Raw genomic sequence first — 22,275 nt, 5'->3', positions numbered from 1 at the left:
AGACTGAGGACCATGCCTTCATGAGAGAAGAATAATCCATGTTCAATAATCCTGCTAATGCGCCTGTTAAAAACCATGTCCATCTGCAACTGATCAAAACAGCCCACCAGGAACTATTTAAAATTGTAAATTCACTTTCAACCAAGCCTTTAAACTGAAATGAGTTCTTAACTATCATACTTACCATATTACCAGGATCACAAGTGAAAATAATGGTGCTTGAAGTGTTAAGCATTGCTATTCAAATTATGTCCAAAAGGAACCTAATTTCTTTCCCTTGGATATAGTTGGAAGGCAAGGAATGGTCCTTCTAATTAATATTTTAACACAGATTTTTAAAATGAAATCCTCAAAGTGCCCATTTAAAAACTGTAACAATAAAAACAATAAGAACAGCAGAAAAACAAAATAGCAAAATGTTCAAAGGCCCTGGAAACTCAAAAGATTTTGTTTTGGTACTAAAATAGCATCTGTGAGCACCAGATAAAGGATTGCAAAGATCCAGCATCATAACTGAAAAGGCACCTTCATGGCCTAGTTACTTCCCTCTGACAGCACCCAGAAAAGGTTTTGTAATTAGATTATCATATGGGCAACTTTGTTTGAGAGAAGCTGATTAGGACAAGTTGCAAGTCTTAACAGCCTTGAAAATAAGTGTTTAACATGGGGCCTGAAATAAGCCTGCAACTGCTGAAGCTATTTAGAACTGGTGAAATGTTCTTTTTCCATCTAGGTCTATTAATCTAACCTAGGCTTTCTCAACCTTTTTACCATGGAGGAACCTTTGAAATAATTTTCAAGTCTCAGAGAACTGCATAAAAATTGCAAGAAATATGAAAACTTCACAACACAATTCACTTCTAAACTACACAATTCCCATTTTACAATGCTTACAACAACAGCAAAGTGTAAAAATTTACGAAGCATAAACATTCCTAGTGCAGTGAGTGTGGCACACAAGATACAAAAACAATGTTTATTTTTTCAACCATAAAATCCCAGTTGAGAAAGTCTGCAATTTGTTCTATATTACCTAATTCAGATAACTTCAAAAATTTCCATTGGAATTACAGTGAAACTGTGTCCATTATACTGAATATCTAAGTCTACCTTATGTGTGTAATTATGCAATGACTTAAATGACATAAATTGTCACAAATAATAATCTATGCAAATCATCTTAGGTAATTTAGATACAATAGAATTTATCTGTTATTCTCACTCAAATTTTGTCTACCGCATCAAAAGTCTACTAAATCTGGATCCATTAAATGAAGGGTTCAGTGTTAGGTCTTCTAGCAGTCTAAACCAATTACACAGATATTAAAGTGGAATGCTTGAAATAGAGCCTAAAACACAATTTGAATCAAGGCAGCCTGGTTAGAACTTAAGAGTAGTGGTTTTTTAAAATCACAACTATAGTATGTTACCATTTTAATACAATGAGAATAGAAGGGATTACTTCCTCTAGATGAAATGGGGTTAAATAATGTGCCAGTATTCCAAAACAGCAACAATCTAAAATACTCACATGCAGAGATTTCAGACATACTTAATTAGAAAATAATAAAGACTTTCTAAAAACAGAGAGCTCTTCAGTTACCACTCTTGCCATTGTTGGCATGAGTTGCAAACCCAGACTCCTTAAACAATTAACAGCATTAAATTGTTACAATCTGGGAACAGTGTAGCAATGCATGGAAAATGTCATCATCCAGGAGTCAATTAGCAGGCAGGAAAGCTGAAGGGATTGGCTTAACAAAACTGGCCTTGTGAAAAAAACACGAAGACATTTTCTCTTATAAAAATGCAGCATTCTTCGGAAACAGTAAGGTTGCATTTCCTTATGTTGTAAAAAATGAAATACCCTGAAAAGCTCAAACTCTTTTTGGATTCCTAACAACAGCTCTTCATAAAGGACAGTAAAATTACTTTATGAAGAGCTGACCCCATTAGCTTATTTCATCAAAATTAAAGGTAAAGGTAAAGCTTTCCCTTGACGTAAAGTCCAGTCGTGTCCGACTCTAGGGGGCGGTGCTCATCTGTTTCTAAGCCTTGGAGCCGGCGTTGTCATAGACACTTCCGGGTCATGTGGCCAGCATGACGACTCGGAACGCCGTTACCTTCCCGCCGAAGCGGTACCTATTGATCTACTCACATTTGCATGTTTTCGAACTGCTAGGTGAGCAGTCATCAAAATTAAATTCATTATATTCTGTATATTACTCTCTTACATCAACTGTGCAACACTTGTTGATAAGAAAGTGTCAGAGTTGAGCTTTGCACCTGACTCAGTTATACGGAATCTGTCAATTTCTTTTTCCCAAGGCTTTATACTCGGAAATCATTCTCTATGTGCTGTGATTAGTGTACTCTGAAAGCCAAAGACTTCTCAAACTCTGTTTAAAAACTGACATATCCAACCACATTTCAAATTTAGAAGAAAATAATTATTACTCTGCAATCTTGTCAATTTTACAGAAGTGTTGCCTCTCTCTTTTATTACACCTAACAGCTAATCTATATTCAGAGATTTAGTTCAAATTGTAACTAGATGTAAACGAGAAAATGCATTTTTTTCTCTTAGAAATAACGCAATAGCCCTTTCTTTTGTTTTAGTAAACAAAGAATAGTTTACAAATCAGTACCACTAATAGTGTGACCATGTAGACTGAACCCTACACACAATTCATCAGGCGTTTAGAATACTAATTTGGACAGTGTTACATTTCATTGTAAATCTTACTATAATTTTTAAATACCCCAACTGTATTTCTGCTGTGATTCTTCAGTGTTATTATTAGCCATGAAGACTACTAAGCAGAGAGAACTGATTTTACATTCCCTGATTCACTTTGGTTTTGTGCTGTTACATTTCTTAACTGGCTTATTTTATAGCACAAGAGGAAATAGGAAAGAGAGAGAAAAGAGAAAGCTCTTTAATCCCACTTGTGCACAAGAGACAAATTATCTTTCTCCTGCATTTGTTCTTTTGCTGCTTCTAATCTTGAATAGTTATGCAAACACAACAATGTGCCAACGGCTATACAAAGTATTAAAGTAATATTTGACACTTAAATTGGAAGCACAGCACAAAAAGAAAATTAAACAGCAAAAGCTGTTTAAGTTTTAAGCTGTTAAAAAGCATCTGTGGCATCTGCTTTTTATCTCTGCACCCAGGTAAGGTCTATCAATTCTGACTATAGGATAGGATAAGGAAGGATTCTATTTCTCCAAACTGGAAGCTCGTAACTTTTACCATCCGACTGCTTTGTTTTGCACCATGTCACTATTATTATGGTGCAGAAGCATTCTATAATTGCTGCATCCTTGCTCTTCTTGACCTCTCAGCGGCTTTTGATACCATCGACCATGGTATCCTTTTGGGTTAGCTTAGGGAGTTCAGGGTGGGTGGCCCAGTTTTGTGCTGGTTCACCTCCTTCCTCCAAGGCCGGTCCCAATCCGTGTTGATAGGGAGCAAGAGATCTGGCCTGCAGCCCCTCCTTTGTGGGGTGCCACAGGGTTCGGTACTCTCCCCGCTTTTTAACATCTACATGAAACACTGGATGAGATCATCCATCACCATGGGATGAGGTATCATCAATATGCAGATGATACTCAACTATACATCTCCATCCCAGGTGTTGTAAGTGATGCTGTGACCACCCTCTCTCAGTACCTGGATCAGGAAGCCCTGCTCTCAGTCACTTGTGCCCTAGTCATCTCCCGTATAGATTACTGCAATGCGCTCTACATGGGGCTACCACTGAAGAGTATCTGAAAGCTACAGCTGGTTCAGAATGCAGCCGCATGAGCAGTCTTGGGTGCCCCAAGGGTGGTGCACATAACACATTTGCTGAGGGAGCTGCATTGGGTGCCAGTTTGCTTCTGGGTCCAATTCAAGGTGTTGGTTATGACCTTTAAAGCCCTACATTGCATGGGTCCAGGTTACCTGAGGGACCGTCTCATCCCCATTGCATTGACCCATCCCACCCAGTCAGGCAGGAGACATGTTATAGATCCCGTCCATGAGAGACTGTCGACTGGCAGGGCCCAAGAAGTGAGCCTCCTCTGCCATGGCCCCCACCCATGGAACACTCTTCCCCCAGAGGTGAGGCAGACCCCTTGTCTCCTGGCCTTCCGGAAAGGGTTAAAGACCTGGCTCTGCCATCTCGCTTGGGGTGGGAAGGGGGGTAGTCAATCCTGGGGGTGGCTAGTGCCTTAAAGTGGTTCCCATGTATTTATGAATTTAAATCAGAACTTCTAATATTGCCATCCCAGATGCTAATTTATATTTATATTTAAGATATCTTGTATTTATTGTATCTTAATCTCTTTTTAGCTTTACTGTAAATGGCAGAGTCCCTCTTTTGAGGGAGATGGACAGTGATGAAATTTGATAAATAAAAAAACTTGCCAGAATTTTTCATTGTTTCACTGATCATAGTGAATCACAGTAATGTTTGGCATACAGATTTATAATATTTTGAAGTTTACCAAACCCTAACAGTTTAGAGGTCTTTAAATGTGGGAAATTACTCAGTTCTCACGTGAAAGTTTTCGATGTTGTTTATATGCTTAACTGGCTACCAATTAATCCAACCTTGTGGTATTTGCAATGATCAAGATATATATTTACACTTTCTCCCAAAGTAGCTATTGGAGAGGGGGAAAGTTGCACATTCCTAACATGGCTGCATGAGGGATATAGCCAGGGAGAAATCACCATTTGTCAGAATGTTCACTATAACCTTTGGCAGTACCCCTTTTGCAGTATGTTCCTGTTGTGAATGTTGTTCCCCTGCCAGCCAGCAGAACTCAGACATCCCCAATGTACAACCTCTTAGGCAGACTGCATACTTTATGAGGAAGAGATGTTGCTTGTCATGAAGAGAAAAAGAGATTCCCCCCATATTCTTTCTCTTTCCCCCAAAAGATTCTTCCACACAGCTCCAGAAATATGTGGGCAAATACAGGTAAATTGAAAAGTAGAGGAATTGTCTGTTAAAGAATATTTTCTGTAGAAATAGGAAACATGTCCAGCTAGCAACTTCCATCAAGATTTTGATTTCTCTTTATTGTGTTTGTGCTATGTTTATGATTTGTTAATCCTTGTAGAAATTAGGAAACTGGAGTTTTAATGTCAGCCTCAAATCATATTCCAGCCACATTCCAAATCTAGTATTAGTTAGATTTATTGTCTCTTTATTGGGAATTTGGGGATGTAAAATTCATATTTGTTGCTGACTATTTTGTACTCTGTTTGGAGCATGATATTGTCTTTTTTAGATATGCCTTTTTAACAAGTTATATTTATGACTTTTAACATGAATGTCTGAAGTTGGACATTTAATGTTAACAAGGGATTTCTACATCTTGTCTTTTATTGTTTTGTAATAAAGTGTGATTCCATTTATCTCATGTGAGATTGGTCTATCTCCCAAAGAAAGGCTGAATCCTCTACCCAAACACAACTAAGTTTGCAGCCAGCAAATAAAATAAAGTATTTATTTTTCCCCTCATTTTTGCCTTTTAATTACCAGGAAGTCAACATAGGTAGTGGGAGCCCTAAATCTCTTATAAATTGAGCTTGGGGGGGATTGTAGGTGAAGTATGCCCCAGAAATAGGAAGTGACATTCAGAACTAAAAAGCCATTAACCCAAAACAGGAGGCAGGGCCAGATCAAGTAGGCTTTTGAGAGAGTGTGTTGAGACCTCTAGCCTTCTCCGCTATAGGCTCAGTCTTTCCCCTATAGCTCCCTACTATATTGCTTGCTTTTGTCCTTACTTTTGGCAAATGGGCACTCATACAAGCAAATAATTGTTACGTTTTAAGCCTGCTGCTTCTTCTTTTTTAAGTAAAAGGATTTTAAAATGTAAAAATTTAGATGGGATAGGGAGTCTTATTGATATTAGAATAAGAATTCTGTCTGTCTGTCTTATAGAAGACTGCCAGACTGCATAATGGCTGTTTGTGCACAATGGCTGATCTTGAAAAAAAACCAAGAAGGGTCAAAACTGTTAGTATCTGAATAGAAGACTACCAAAGAATCCCAGGGCTATAGACTAAACTGGAAAGTTGAGAAACATACCAGAAATATTAAATGGCAAACCACTTCCATATTTTTTGCCAAGAAAACTATCTGATTTGCCCATGTAGTCACCAGTTTAGCTTGACTCAAAGAGTGTTTATCTTAAATCTTCTGATTACAGATAGTCCTCAACTTACGACCACAATTAGGACTGGAATTTCCATCGCTAATTGATGCGGTTGTAAAGCATAATGTCACCTGACCGCATCGCTTAGCAATGGCAATCCCGGCAATCCCTGTTACTGTTGTTAACCGAATTCTACCAGTCGTTAGCCAAGGACCCACCTCAATCCAAGCTATTCCAGGCTCGGTCCCTCCCAGCCCCAAGCCTCAGTTCTTCCAAGTTAAGGGACTGCCTCCCTTTCAACTTCCCCCAACTGCCTGTTTTCCCCATCTCTGCCCTTTTGGCCGCCCTGCACCTTGCCTTGTGGAGCAGCAAGCAGCTCCAGAACTGTGTGGCTCTGGGGCTGCTTGCCATACTGCAGCTCAGGGGCTTCCTGGCATGCCATGGCTCTGGGGCTTCTTGAAGCCCCTGAGCTGCAGTGCAGTGTGAAGCCGCAGGTGCCCCTGGAAGCCTCAGGTGCCCAGCACGGCGCAAAGGGGCTTCTTGGCATGCTGCAGCTGCAAGAAGCCCTTGAACCACAGCACAGCATAAAGCCCTTCACAGCATGAAGCCCAGCCCCAGCCCGGCCCAGCAGTGCAGTGCAAAGCCACAGCCACCCCAGCCCAGTCCCAGTCACCCTTGACACCTGCACTCCAAAGCCCCTGCCACCCTTCACTTCGCCACCCCAGCAGACCTTTGCCATCTTCTTGTTCCAACTGCTGACAAGGCATGCCCAGTCTGGCCCTTCGCAAGGCAGCTGCTGGCCATGTGAGGCCATCTTCCACAACTGCCATGCATGACCTGGGGAAGAAAGTCTTGTGTGGCCAGCAGCTGCTTCATGAAGGGCCTCCCCAGGTCATGCATGGTAGGCATGCCTGGTCAGCAGTGGGAGCAAGATGATGATGAAGGTCAGCTAGGGTGGCAGGGGCCACAAAATGCAGGGGGCCGAAAGGGCAAAAGTGGGGGAGAGATAAGCAGGTGGGGAGTTGAAGTGCCCCTGTGGTTGTAAGTGTTGGCAGGCTGTCGAGTGCCGGAATTTTAATCATGTGACTGCGGGGGGCACTGCAACTTCAGGGATCGGTTGTAACTCTCTTTGTTCAGTGCTGCCGTAACTTCGAATGGTCACTGAACAAATGGTTGTAAGTCGAGGACTACCTGTAGTCTTCCTCTTTGAGGGGGAGGAGTTTTTTCCCGTAATTTTATTATACATATAAAATGCAGCACAAGCCAAAGAAAATCTGCTCTTCCTCTCAATTCTTAACTAAGTCCCAGGAAACAGGCAGAAAACAAGTCTTTGCTGCCACAATTTGGAACATCCCACAAGGACAAAAGAAAATAAATGCACTTCAGTATCTTATTTCTAATTAGAACTGAAGCAGAACTGTGTAATTCTAGGTTAAAATTCATCTTGTTTATCAGATATCAGTTCACTGTTCATCACAGCAAAGTAGCAATTAAGGTAATTAAACTCTGGACCTACGAGTCCAGATATGAATATGGACTGATGACTTGTATATCATATGGACTCATATGATATACAATATGAGAATATGCTCATATTGTCTTACAACATGTGATTAGATGTGGTATAACTAATGGAGAATGCATCTAGAAAAGAAGGAGCATGAAATGGAAATATGGCACCTATACTTGAATAACTTCTTTATCAGGGATAGGCAAATTTGGGGGGGCTAATAGCTAATATTCAATTTAGTGCTGTGTAGAAGCACAGCATCAAAAAGTGACCAGGTCCAAAGGTAGGTAGGTAGGTAGGTAGGATTTAAAAGATATACAGTCAAAACTTTAAGCCTAACAATATCTGAGGCAACTCCTCATAATGGAAGACAAAAATAAAATGTGAAATTTTGCTGGTGTTTGTGCTAATTCCTACGCATGACATTTTTTTACTAAAAAGCATCAAAGAGTGAACAGGGAAGAAACCATTTATGCAAGAGTAACATCAATTGGCTATGCATCAAAATAAATATTGCACTGAGCAATTTATTTTCCCTTTGCTGTAATAAATGAAGGATTTGTTGATATAGCAAACTCATAATTTTGAAACTGGAATTTACTTGTACATAAAATATGATTCCTAATTTACTACGTTCAGGCATTGAAAATGCTGACCTACAATGTGCCTGAGGGACCCAGTGCTAACTGCACACATAGCTAAATGTTAAAAAAATTCTTAAGAAAAAGAGGTAAAGTTCTATTACTCAATTCAGCATATGAGAAAATTGAGAAATAGCTACACTTAATAAACCTACTTCCATTGTTTGGGATACTAGCTCAGTAAGCAGCTTTCAAGTGTATCTATGATTCAGAATGCATAAAGACAAATTTGTATATTGCTTTTTTCAACTTCCTGTTAAGTAGAGGTTGCCCTAGTTTATTTCCATAATTCTACATCTTACATTAATTTAAAATGGTATTAACAACCAAATGAAGTAATATAGTTGTTAATAATGCAAGGTGAGTAATAAAAAACCCCTCATCTCACCCATGAGCTCATCAATGGCATTAAACACAATGTTACCTCTTAGACTCAAACTTTTACAATGTAAGGATATTGATACTCACCTGTGTTAAACATCGTGCATTATAGTGAAGATGGGAGAATATGCATTTAAATTTAGGGCAAGTGATTTTCTTTGAAGTATCCTATAAAGATGCAGAGAAGCATTATCATAATAACACTACACTGGATATTTCAAATCATACATTTGTTGGTGTGCATGATATATAAGAAAGAGGAAAAATCAACAATGGAATGGAAAACTGTGGCAGGAATAAACTGCGCATAAGTAGAAAAATTAAACAAAATTGAATTTCCCTGCTTCATTAGACACAGTTTAAGAAGCTGGTTAGGTCTACGATGGCATTACATGGACACATCTCTTTTTGCACCCTAACCATAATTACAATCAGCAGAAGCATAAGTTATATTAGTCCTAAATGGAAATTGTTACTGCATATTCAGTATCATGATCATAAATTCCCATTGTTATAAGTGCAGTTACAATATCTAATAGAGCTCCATATATTGTTTTAGACATAATATGTTTATTAAACCTCTCTGAAGAAAGTTACTTTAGAAAATGGGATTGTGTATTAGGGGTATGCAAGTCTGTCAGAAGAGGTGCTTCGCAATGTACAGAGGCAACTTATGGATAAGTAGCAAGTCTGGAAAAAAACACAGCTGCTTTAAAGATCTGAAGACAGGAGCTTCTTATGTACTCCTATGCACTGCAAAGCACCTCTTTCAAAGCATGTGCATAACTGTGATATCCTAGTTTATAGATTCCTAGTCTATCATGACTAAGCAGTACCATTCCTCTCTGGGAAGAAAAATACTGCAAAAGATACTTCTGTGAAGTAGTTACACTTCACACCATATTGATTTTTACAGCTGCTTCTTGTTCTTTTCCCAAGGAAACTTGGAAGATGTGATAGGGTTTTCTTGTTTTATTTCCTTAACACTGCACCCCAGAGCAAAAGTCAAGGCAGTTCAGAGTACCATGTAGACTTAATATTTTTTTCTTGCATAGAGCTACACTATTTTTCCTGCTTTTATCTATGCAGCATTTCGGATGACTTCCAGATTAGGCAAATTACAGTTAGTAATAATATTAATATTAAATAAGAACTGTCTTTAAATTATGATCTGAATGAATTTGTAAAGTATGATATATATGCAGTCCCTGATTAATGCAGACTACAGTAAATTCAGACCACTTGACAAATATTAACTAAACCAAAACACATTTAAGCTACATATACAAAAATGGGGGGGGGGGAGAATGAACATTTGTTTTTCTACTCATCACCCTTGCATTTATATCGTACAAGCACTTGTACAATATTAGTCTATGAAGAATGTCTACTATTTACATACCTTATCTGAGTATACTTTCTCTAAATGCTTTTATTCACTGGATAAGAATGCAGAGATGCAGAGAAATGAAAAAAATATATAATAGAGAATATATAAATTATGAGATACAGGACAATGGACATTAGAAGGCTGCACCTGATTCAGTAATATTCTCCCAAAGTTTCAGAGTCTGAAACTGAATTATCACCAGAACCTCCAAAGTACTGCTTGATATACAGGAACTGGATAACTGCCTGATGTCAGCAATACAGACTTCAACTGAATGAAGATAATTTACTGTACAATAAAAATAGGGTCCCAACTGGGCTGACCCTCAATGACTCCATGATGAATCATTGCCTTCCTCTTTACTGATTAAAAGTGAATCTTAATTCCAAATAGATACACTTTCACAACCAGTGCCTCCCAACATCTGGGGTAGTGTATATCTAGTTGTTCCCTAGAAGGCTTGCCTATTCCCAAAATGACTTCCACACAGGGCTACCAATCTGGCTGTATGGTCATGGAACAATACTTGATGGCAGCAAAGAGGTACAGGAAATTTACTGTTTGTTGATACCTAGTTGCACCTACTTTTACAGCCCAGATCTGGTAGCCCCAAATATGGCAAGTTACAAAAGACTTCATTCCCATACTGAGTAAGGTTAAAAGTAAAGTAACTTACCAAAGAATCTAAGTAAAGGGTAGAAGCATAGTCAGAATTAAAAAAACACTCAGAATCACTCTTTTCAATGAAAGGTTTTCAAATCCAATTTATATTTCACAGAAGTTTAATTAATGAGGCTCAGAAATGTTTAATTGAAACAAGAAACTGTGAAAAAAAGCACAAGAGGGGGCTGAACCCCAATTCCAAGCCACACATTTTCTCTACGAAGTAGAACAAATTCCCCATTTCTCATAATACAAAACAAATATACAGTATACAGTTACCAAATCCAAAACCACATGATACTACAAGGAAGTACAACCTACAGCACCCTCTTCTAGCTTCCTGGGCACTCTGTACACATGCCTCTAGGTTTTTTCCCCCTTTATGATGGCATCTTTCAAACACGAAGCGCTGTAATTTCTAAGAATGTCTTTGGTGCCCAAGTATTTCATGTAAATAAGAACCAGTGTTTTCTTTGCAATATACCAGCCTAATAAAATAAAAATCTAGAAAAAAATCTTTTAAAAAACTGGAAACAAAACAAAACTGGAGGTTCTTGTAGAAATGATCCACTATTGTAAGGACCCAAGACGTACTAGTACCTTTATCTTTATTCATACATAATAATGCAAGCCATGAACTGGCAAACAGGGATGCCCCAAAGGCTCATGTACTCCCTTCCCCTCTTAAATTCTGGTTTCCTCCTAGCTATATCTCCAACCTCCAACTTCAAAGCATGGATTGCCATGGGTTTCTGGTAATCAAGGTAAACTTAAGAAATAGAAGAGAGAATCCACATGTAGTGGAGGAGAATGAAGGCGCACACAAGTTCTAAAAAAACTCCAAATGTCAAGCCAGAATTTAGCATTTGATCAACCAAGCAAGCTGTTGCATTATAGCAGGGTTTCTCAACCAGGGTTCTGTAACACCCTAGGGTTCCACGAGAAGTCACTAGGGGTTCCCTGGGAGATCGCGATTTATTTTAAAATTATTTCAAATTCTGGCAACTTCACATTAAAAGAGGTAAGGTTTATTCTTTATTTTAGTTTAAGAACACTGTTAATGCATATTTATAACACATATATACATGAAATGAATATAATACTATTGTAACCTCTGGCCTATATTTGAGCCTGAATGTGCAGGGGTTCCCCGAGGCCTGAAAAATATTTCAAGGGTTCCTCCAGGGTCAAAAGGTTCAGAAAGGCTGCATTACAGTATGACACAGATGAGATTGAATCATTCTTCCTGTCAACATGTATTATAAACTGAAATTTAAAATTAAATTAAATTTTAAATTTTAAGTTAAAAGGAATGTTTTAGCCTATTGCTGCTTGCACAGTTGTTTAACTAAAAAGTATATTTCAGCATTTATAACAGCCCCAAATTAGTAAATGTTGTATTAAATAAAGTATTCTGCCTCAGTTACAAAACTCCTTTTAATACTGATTCCCAGTCACATGGTATCTTCATCTTCTTCTTCCTGATCAGAATATAGTATTAAATTTAAACAGACTTTGGAGGAAGAAGGTCTTTCATATTATTAACATGGTATACAAGTTCCATTGCCAACTGACGTTAAGTCTTTTCATGCACCTATCTTTAGGTTTGTAATGGAGGTGAAGGGAACAAAAGAGATACTAAGTAAAAGGACTAGAGCACCAGGAACTACTGATGTTTTAGCTACTAATTTCTAAATCCAAATAGCTCCAGGCTAAAGAAAATATAAAATGTGTACCAAAACCACAGGCTTAAACTTGAAAAACAGAAACGAAGTTCAGTCCTCAGTTCTGCAAATATTCTTAGTGAAGTTCAAAATAATTATTTCAAAGGAATAATTGTTTTTTAAATTAAGATGTGTATAAAGGTATCAGAAAATTAAAAAACAGAATATTAAAAGATTACAAAACTAGTGAATCTTAGAAAGGTAGCTGTAAGATAATGAGACAGTCCATAAAAGTTACATTCCTTCATAAAGAAGAGGTAGAGGGAATGCAATCACATTTGCAGAAAATCACAAACTTAGATGGGCTACCTAATGCTGGGGAGAATTCTGCCTAGTCTTCAATCTTCCATTTTGGGGGAAGTTTCTCAAGAAATTAGTGGAATTCAGTTTGGATGTAGAAAAGAAACAATATTGGTTGCTCTGTTTGTGACCTTTGGTGGAACCTGGATGGGTCGAGTGCTCCCTCCTAATCCTTTTAGACCTCTTGGTGGTGTTCAATTTCATGGATTATGGTATGCAGGCAAGCCAATTCTTAGATGATCACAAGAAAACAGCCCAATACCAGATTAAGTATTCACAAAGCAAGAGACAAACGGAAAGCATCTATCCTGCCCCAAGGAGATGGGCTTCCAGCCCATCACAGCACATGGGAATAGAAAGAAGTGCAAGAATTTGAATCTTGAATTCACTATAAGCAGGTCTTGCAAACAAACAATCAATGCTTTCAACTCTGTGTTGCCAGCTGCTGGTGTTCAAATAATAATCTACTACCTGAACTCTCAGAAAGATCAGTAGATCAGTGTTAACAGCACCATTTATATGAGAAAGAATGCAACAAGAGCACATGGACATTCATATATCATAGGAGTACATAACTATTCTTTAGAGTCTTTTACTTTTTTTTAAAAAAAGAAGTTGGATTCCAAAGGTCATAGGTTGGTGGGTACAGTTGAATTTTTCAGCTGAGTTTTAGACATCTGTTGAGGTTCTTTAGGAAAGGAGAATCAATGGCAATAGCCTAGCAGAGGTCTAAAGATTCATGTTCTATGCTATGTCAATGAACAGAAAAATAAAACATGTCACTGAAAACCGCTGCTTTGCTTCCATATCTCAGTCATGGGATCTTGGGAGGCTTCAGAGGATATAAAATTCTTATAAAGAATTTTTTCACTTGTGATCTTTGTTCATCATAATTAGAAGATAATGAAATTTTCCAGTAGATATAATTTATTGTAATTGCTATTAAAAGAGGGGGAAACATGAACATGCTCACCATATCACACTGAACAATCTTCTTCAGAATTTTCTGCTTGGTTTTCAAATATATCTGTATACCATCTGATCTTCTCACCTGCAGGAAGAAGATAATGAATATTTTCTTTTTTACCTTATTTTCTTAATTTTTAACACCTTGTAAAGGAACAAAGCATATCATTAAATATTGAGTTACAGAATTATTTTTCTTCATTTATTTATAGTTAATGTATCTGAGTAAAAATTCTCCAACAGTTTTTAAGAATTTTTAAGTGGCTCACAATTTCATACTGTGATACAATTATACCATAACAATTCTTTTAAAATTATTGACATGAATGGTAAAAAAAATCTGAACAAGAGTAAAACAGTAGATAGAATAGCACATAAAAATCTCAGAAAGACTTGTTCTTTTAATCACGAAAAGCACTGAAAATGTATGTACAATTAGGTTTTGCAGCTGTTAAAACAAAAGCAATTATTCTTTGAGGGTTTTGCCTGTTCTCTGCAAGAGTTATCCTGAGATGCACTGGATATTTACACAATCAGATCAAATACAATTATGTATTTTACTGAATGCTTCTTCTTTTAAAACCCAGGTAGAAGGCTGCTGATTTGTTATATTTATCATCCTATAGTATTGCTACTTCCTGGCTGCATTATAGACCAGGAGTCCCCCAACCATGGCCTCTGACCACTGCAGATAGTCCTACGGATGGAGGGAAAGAATCTTGCCTATCTCTGAAGTATTTAATGATATGTTGATTGCTGTGTAATTTTCTGTTCAAACACCTTTGTGTAATACAGTGTCCTCTGAATTTAAACACTGGTGTTTTTAGTTGATGTGAACATCTACCATCTTTCTTTGCATGTTCAATAATTGGAATGTGGGACTCTAAAAATGGATTAGTGTTTTTTTTAATGTTGGGAGTACAATTCCCAGGATTCTCAGCCAGCTTGATCAGTACCTAATTTGTACCTCACTATTTGTGATACTCTTATTGCAGTACATTTAGATAGAATAGTTACTGATTTCCTTTATTAATAAGGGTTTTTTCTACATCATCAGTGTAACTCCTTTTTTACTGGCCATTCATCTATTTCCCGCCAATGCATGTAACACATGAAATCAGTTATGGTTTAGCGTAGTTTAACTATTCTACTGAGCTCACATAACAGTTTCTCAAAGCACATAAGGATTACATTCTGTCCATGAAAATATGCAAGGTAATTTTTCAGCATGTACACCTTTACTTGAATAGAATTATCAGTAATTTTCATAGTGCTTAGTTCTTTGAAATTAGGCATGCTTAATTGCCACACAAACCGATTCAGCACCATTCTCCCCACAATTCTCTCCATGTTCATTAAATGCAACAAGATTTTCTATATATAATGCTTATGAATATTAAACAATTTTGAGCTGTTTCAAGTAAATGGCAACAATTTGTATGCAGGAATTATGATTTAGGCAGTAAAAACAAAAAACTGTTAAAATATCAGATATATCAGATCACCTAAAAGTATTGTCTTACTCATAAGAAAATGCCGGACCTTTTGAATAATGATTGAACTGCATTCAGTTTGCACTATATTAAATGTTAACACTAAAATAACTTTTTTTTAAAGAACAATGCTTTTTCTTTCCCTTTATACTTGTATCATCTGATATCTCTCAAGGTCATGGTCTTGTAACTTAATAAAAATTACATCATTCTCCTCTATCCATCTGTAGGAGAATTACATCATTGATCAATAATAATGGTCTGTGTTTGCAATTACCATATTATTCATAATAAAAGAGCTACTTCCACTATTAAAACAAGATACATCGTTCGCAAATAAATCAATCTTCTTTCTCGTTTTAAAGATTTATTTTACCACAAGGCAAAATTTATTTTACACTCTGTGAATAAATAGGTAAATGAAAAGCAGACTACAGTTCTCTCAAAGCAAATAGCCTTTACCATGTTTAATGATCCCCAGGATGAGGGTTATTTAGATTCAGCTACCATACCGCAGATTTTTTTAACTGGGAGAAATCCAGTCTTATAACTGTAAACCTTTCCCAAAAGATCTTTAGTTATAGAGCTCACTGGATACTGTAAAGCATCATCTAATTCCATCCACATGAACACTGTTCCTTTGCCCTGCTATCATGCTGAAGAGTCAACATATTAGGCTGGTATAGAAACAAACTTCTCTGGGTATAACAAGTACCCAAGAATTAACAAGATTTATCAATATGCTTATATAAATAATCCTACGCTTAGTCAAACTCACTGGTGGCTATCTTCAAACTGTTTACTAGGTAATGTAAAATAAGCAGCATGATGGTATGGTGTTATAGGCTGCTGCTGGTGTTACAGGCTGGAGAAATGTGTGCTCCTACAAATGCTGCTGAACTACCCTAATCAGTATGCTGGAAGTTGCACTCTGAAATTACCCAGGAGGCACAAGGTTTTCCATCCCTTCTTTAGAAATAATATTTTATTTCAACAAAAAAAAGCAGGATTAAATGACAGAGAAGTCTGATCTTGGGCTTTTTACATATTTTTCTATGATGCCATAGTTTCCCCATCAGCATTCTAGAAAGAAACTTCAAATCTACTTCTCCAGTTGTTTAACTGTTACTCTCTGGTGACCATTCCCATATGTCTCCTTCTAGCCATTGAAAACCATTCCGAAAGTACAGAAATTACCCGTACTGTAGTCTTTCCTTAAATAGAGAACTGCTTGCTTGATTTAGTGCCCTACTGTAGAAGAATGCCTGCCTTCAAAATGCAATTTTAATAAAGCAGTGAAAAAGTCAAACATTAGCAATTTAGAATATGAACTGCTAATTCCCAGAAGGACTGCATCATATGCTAATCTTGCCCATAGAGTATCTTGTGGTGGTTGTGCATTCTGATCATTTACATTTGTCCTAAACAACCATCAACTAACTGTGGATCTCGCCATTAAATCACATTGTAGCTTTGCATTATAATCACGAGTTTTTAAAAAATGCAGCAGAAAGGGGAAGTAATATACATTGTTGTTTCTGAATATTTCACACAAATCCCCAAACTATTCTTTAAATTTTGGGAGCATCAATAGGAGCTGGAATTTTCTTTGATACAAATTCTAAAATGTATATGCCAGAAAAATTCAAGTGCATATTCACCATAAAAATTAACGGTAGAAACTATAACTTAAAACAAATCATGCTGAAATAAAAGAAAATGCTCAGACCTGATTAATATCAACAGTAGAAAATTAGTGTCAAGAATATCCCTAGGACTTTATTTTTGCCTATGAAATCTTTTTTAAAAAATTAAAAACATTTTTCAAAATTGGAAAGCAAATTCTTTATAATTATAGGACATTGCAATTTGCCACAAATAATCTGTCTTCTTAGCAAGTTGTATACTTCATAAAACTTGTGAATGTATGTAAATTAAGTGCTCCCTATTTCATGACTATTAGTTATATGTGGACTTCCGGTGGGGATTACAGTGGCTTGAGCAGCTCACCTTTTAAGCTGAACCGGTGATGCAGCGCTTTTGAGGATCGGGCAGGATCCCTGGACCCCAAAGCATTCTCAGGAACTAAGATGAATCCAGGAAATTATCTCATTTGTCCTCCAGATGGCCATTCCTCACAAGTGGATCGTGAAACAGAGTTCCAGCGATCAATGGGTGAGTGCAGCGGCTGGGAGGCAGGGCTGTCATCTCTTTCAAAACTGCATTGAAGCCGGAGTATGGACATTAAAACCAACCACCCCATTTCTAAAACACATTACTATTTATCTATTTTTCCATTTAAGAAAGGCTTTCTTCAGCGCAGAGAAGTATATACTCTTGGAGATTTTTGTTATTTTTTGGGATTATTTATTATCTGATTTGGAATTTTGTGATTTGTTCATTTAGGGTAAGGACCAAAGCTGGGATTATTGGCTGTTTTTTAAAGAAGCAAAATAAATTTGTATGTTTGTTTGTTTTTTACAAATCTGCATTGGAGGAGCTGGATCTTGTCATATTGATGTTCCTGTGGGAAAGTGGTTTGTTGCTATAACTTCTGTCAGTGCTGATTGGTTTGAATATATAAACAACAGTAATTGGAGAACTTTCCCCTGCCTTATTGGAATTCTATTTTGACTTTCAATTTTGGAGTGTTCTTTGCTTGTATTTTGCTTGTATTTTGCATTTTGAAACACTAGAGGGAGCTATAGACCATGGCAATGAGAAGAGTACAAAGGCGAAATTCAGGAGTCACGAATTTTTTAAAAGTATGTTTGAGGAGTTCACTGCTAAAGTTGCTTAATCTATCAAAAATAAATTTCTGGAATTCAAGAAGAGATTGGGTGATAAGTTGGAAAAGACTGCTGGAGATGTTAAACAAGTAAATGACAGCGTGGAAGCTTTAGAAAATAAGATGGAGACCAGAGATTTGGAGAGAGAAAGAGAACTGGGTAAGATTGTGTTGCTTGAGCTTAGAGAAAAAGAATTCTGTTTAAGACGGGGGCGGGGGGGTTTCCCAGAAAAGAGAGATGAAGATATAATATAAAAGATATCTCAAGCATTAGCAAAACTTCTATAATGGGAAGAAGAAACAATGGAAGAGGAGTTGGATAAAGTTTTTCATATCAACTCGAGATACAACTCAAGATACGCAACAATTAATAAGAAACCAAAAGATGTTCTGGTCCATTTTGTTAGGAAAAGAACAAGAAATCAAGTTCTGCAAAGTCATTTTGATACAACATTAAGAATTGACAATGTGGATATAATTGTCTTAAAATAGATTCCTGTTAGGATTTTAAGGAAAAGAAAAGAATATCTGACAGATGTTTTGAAACAGAACAAGATTGCATTTTGTTGGGATAAGTTAGAAGGCTTAGATTAAACTCCATTCCAAAAGCCAAGGATTTCCTTGCCAAATATGGGGCAGGCTTGCAACAACGCTCTGTGGAGGATAAAGAAAAAGCTCTACAAGATTACCAAAAAGGTAGAGGATACTGAACGGGATGATGGATTATTTGCCTAGAAATGGAATACAAATACATCACTTGGAGTATAAATGGAGCTAATGCTCCTCAGAAAAGAAGGGCGATTTTTCACCATTTGAGAAAGTTAAATTATGATGTGACATGCCTACAGGAAACTCATATAAGAAAAAAAGATGTTAAATATTTGACAAATAAATTTTGGAGGGAAGAATTTATTTCTGCAGGTTGGAAAAAGACTAATGGGGTTTTTTTTATATGTTAAACCAGAACTAAAACCACAGCTTTTAATTTCTGATGAACACGGTAGATGTAGATCCGTAGCAGTTGAAGTACAGATGCAAGGACTTAAATCTATAATTGTTGGAGCATCTATGCCAAATAAAGACAAAGAGAAGTTCTTTAAACATCTTATGGACCAACTGCCACAATTTTCCTATCAGAATTGGTGTTTGTTCGTAGATTAGAATGGAGTAGTTTCCCCACTTATAGAGAGAACTTCAAGTAAAGAAATTAAACTTAAACAAGGGAAACTACCGAAGTCCTTTTTTTACTTGACTGATAATTTGGTTTTGGTGGATTCTTGGAGACAACAATGGAATGGCAAGAGAATATGATTTTTTTTCTGAAAGACACAAATCTTTTTCAAGAATTGATACGACATGGATTTCAAAGAACTTGGCTAATAAGATTCTTAAAGTGGATATTTTACCTAATACCTTTTCTAACCATAATCTGGTTAGTTTAGTAATTATAAAATGATTAAGATGAATGTCTTACCTAGGATGTTATTTTTATTTCAGACAATACCAATATTGACAAGAGATGCACCATTTAAAAAATGGCAAAAAGATATTTACAGAGTTTATATGGCAAGGTAAAAAACCAAGAATTAAGTATAAATTGTTACAAGATGCTAAGGAAAGAGGGGGGTTAGGATTTCCTGATTTGAAATTGTATTTTGATGCCTGCTGTTTGCTTTGGATGGAGTGGGTAACTTTGAAGAATAAGAAGTTATTGGAGTTGGAGGGACATGACTTGAGGTTTGGGTGGCAGGGCTATTTATGGTATGAGAAAGTCAAAGTTAATAATGGGTTTTAAAAATCATTTCATTAGGCGTGCCATACTGAGACTTTGGAGTAAATATAAAACAAGATTGTCTCCTAATGTACTTCTTTTGTCACCCCAGGAAGCTTTTTTTCAAAGAGAGATGAGTGTGAAATCATCACAGCTGACAAATGCTAAGTTACTAACTTTTGTGGAAGGAGAACCTAAGTTAAAAACAAGAGAAGAACTAAAAATGGAGGGTTACATTTGTCATTGGTTTGCTTTTGTACAACTGACAGAATGATTTAATTTGGGTAAGAAAATCTGTAATTTTGTTAATGAAAAAACCTGGTTTGAAGTGGATCTATGTACTAATGATGAGCATGTTATTACTAAGATGTATAAACTATTATTGCAAATGAACTTGAAAGATGAATGTGTTAAAGACGGTATGATTAAAAGGAAAAAGAATTTTGGATATAATATCATGCTTGATCAATGGGAAATTATGTGGAACGAAGGTCTGAAATGTACACTGAATTACAATTTGAAAGAGAATTTTTACAAGATGATGTATCATTGGTATTTAACACCAGATGAACAAATATAATGTCTTTGATACATTTGTTTAATTGGTTTCTTTTTATCTAGTTTTAGGACTTGTGTGGAGAACAGATTGAATTTTAGGTCATATTTATGCAGAAATATTGAAAATTCAAAAGGGTTCAAAAACTTTTAAGCACCACTGTATATAGGACCTGCTACTTCAGGAGGAGTGTCACCCCATCCAGAATTACAGCTGGAGCTGACAGACAGTCTGCCTGAATAAATAGCAATTCTATCTTACTAGGGTTCAATTGCATCCCGTTTCATCCTATCCAAACCTCCTGACATCAGGTCAAGACTTCAGTGGCATCTCTGGTTTGTTTGATGGTGGAGGTATAAAGCTGTGTATGATACCTCACTCATTCATGACCTTTCTCAGCAATTTCCTGTAAATGCAGGAACAAAAACAAATCTAACTTCATCAAGGCTTGTTTAGCAACCACAATTGGGACTGGCAGCTCTTGTCGTTAAGTGAAACAGTTGCTCAGTGGGAAATCATGTGACTTGATTGTGCTTTCCTTTCCTCCACTCTCCCATCCTTTGGAATGCTCACCCTGGCACTGGGATAATTTGCAAGAAGGGGTTGTTTGTATTTACAATCACTGGAGAGGAAGGGATTACAAGAGAGTAAGCAGGCACACAATGGGAAATACACTGAGCTATTTGCATAGTGTGCTCCCGGCTGCCAGCGCCACTGCATTCCTTTAGATATTTATTCCCTACTGTGTGCCTGCTTACTCACTTATAATCCCTTCCTTTCCAATCTCTCTGCTCTGCAAGGGGGGAAAAAAAAGAAAAACATTGGATCAGGCACAAGACAACACGTAATGTAATGGTGATCATATGACTGAGGGTTGTAAACGTGGGCATTGGTCATAAAGTTATTTTTTCAGCACTGTCGTAACTTCAAACAGTTGCTGAATGAGACAGTTAGTAAGCAAGGTCTACCTGTACTGTCTATCTTTTGTTAGATTTCTAGAAATAAAATATTTTTACCCATTTGGTAAGAATTTATTGAACTATCCACTGTATAACCATCTGTTCTAAAATAAATTATAGAGTTAATACAAAATATCCAGAATATTCATAAGAATGGTATATAAACAGTAATGATTACAAACAACTGAAATCCTATCCCATATTCATCTTGTGATTCCTAGGCTAGAATAAGGTAAAACCATTCCCTAGTGCACTCCCACAAATCCTCTTCTTCAAGCTATTTCCATTTTTTGCTGATTTGCAGAATCACACTCAGCTTATTTCAACAGCTAATAAAGGTGAATTTATCTTTAGTTTCAGTCTTGAATAAGAGCACCCTATATGAGCTATAACACATTTTTAACATGTAATTATGAGTTACTTGAAACACTCTTATTTATACTCCTTTATTCTGTTTCTTAAAGCTCAAATTAATGAGAAGCAAGATTCATTCAGAAAGCATTTTAGGCTTTGAACAAAAAGATGATTTTATTGCTAATGAAGTATTCAGACCAAGAGTTAGCTTTTACATTTTTGAGGATGCCAAGTATTTCAGAAACAAGTGACTAAAATTATGTCTCTGTTGAGCAGTAATAGTTTTATAAAGTAAAAAAATCTTTATAAATAAATGCATATATAAGAAATGTAATACTTTCATACAGCCAAATAGGTTATTACTTGTTCTGGTCATGGTTGAAAATGCCCATTAAACTGTACTTCAAGATGAGCCCAGAAGAGCTCTTTGACCTGCCCACACTTATATACCAGTCATGAATATGTTTAAGTCTCTTAGTGAAATTTTTGGACTTTTCAAGGCAGGCTGTAAAATTTGAGTTTGACAAGAAGAAAGCTCTGTGTATAATACTGAGATATGTAAACGCCTTGCTTTACTTTGAAGTGAGATAATTGTTTAAATGTGTTTATCAGTATGGTCT

The 22,275-nt window shown here is 36.6% G+C and overlaps 1 protein-coding gene across 2 annotated transcripts in view; it reads right to left on the bottom strand.

Moving 5' to 3' along the window:
* The window catches only part of ATXN1 (ataxin 1), a 265,056-nt gene that overhangs the window by 109,205 nt on the left and 133,576 nt on the right, over positions 1-22,275 (bottom strand). For both annotated transcript variants that reach the window (XM_063298928.1, XM_063298929.1), the window contains exon 5: positions 13,742-13,819. The gene's annotated coding sequence lies outside the window, so the exon portion shown is untranslated. The remainder of the gene's footprint in view (positions 1-13,741; positions 13,820-22,275) is intronic.

This window comes from Candoia aspera, chromosome 3 (genome assembly GCF_035149785.1).
Source record: "Candoia aspera isolate rCanAsp1 chromosome 3, rCanAsp1.hap2, whole genome shotgun sequence".
In the NCBI taxonomy this organism is placed as follows: Eukaryota; Metazoa; Chordata; class Lepidosauria; order Squamata; family Boidae; genus Candoia; species Candoia aspera.
The sequence above is the reverse complement of the archived record's forward strand: the minus strand, read 5'-3'. Positions and strand labels throughout refer to the sequence as shown.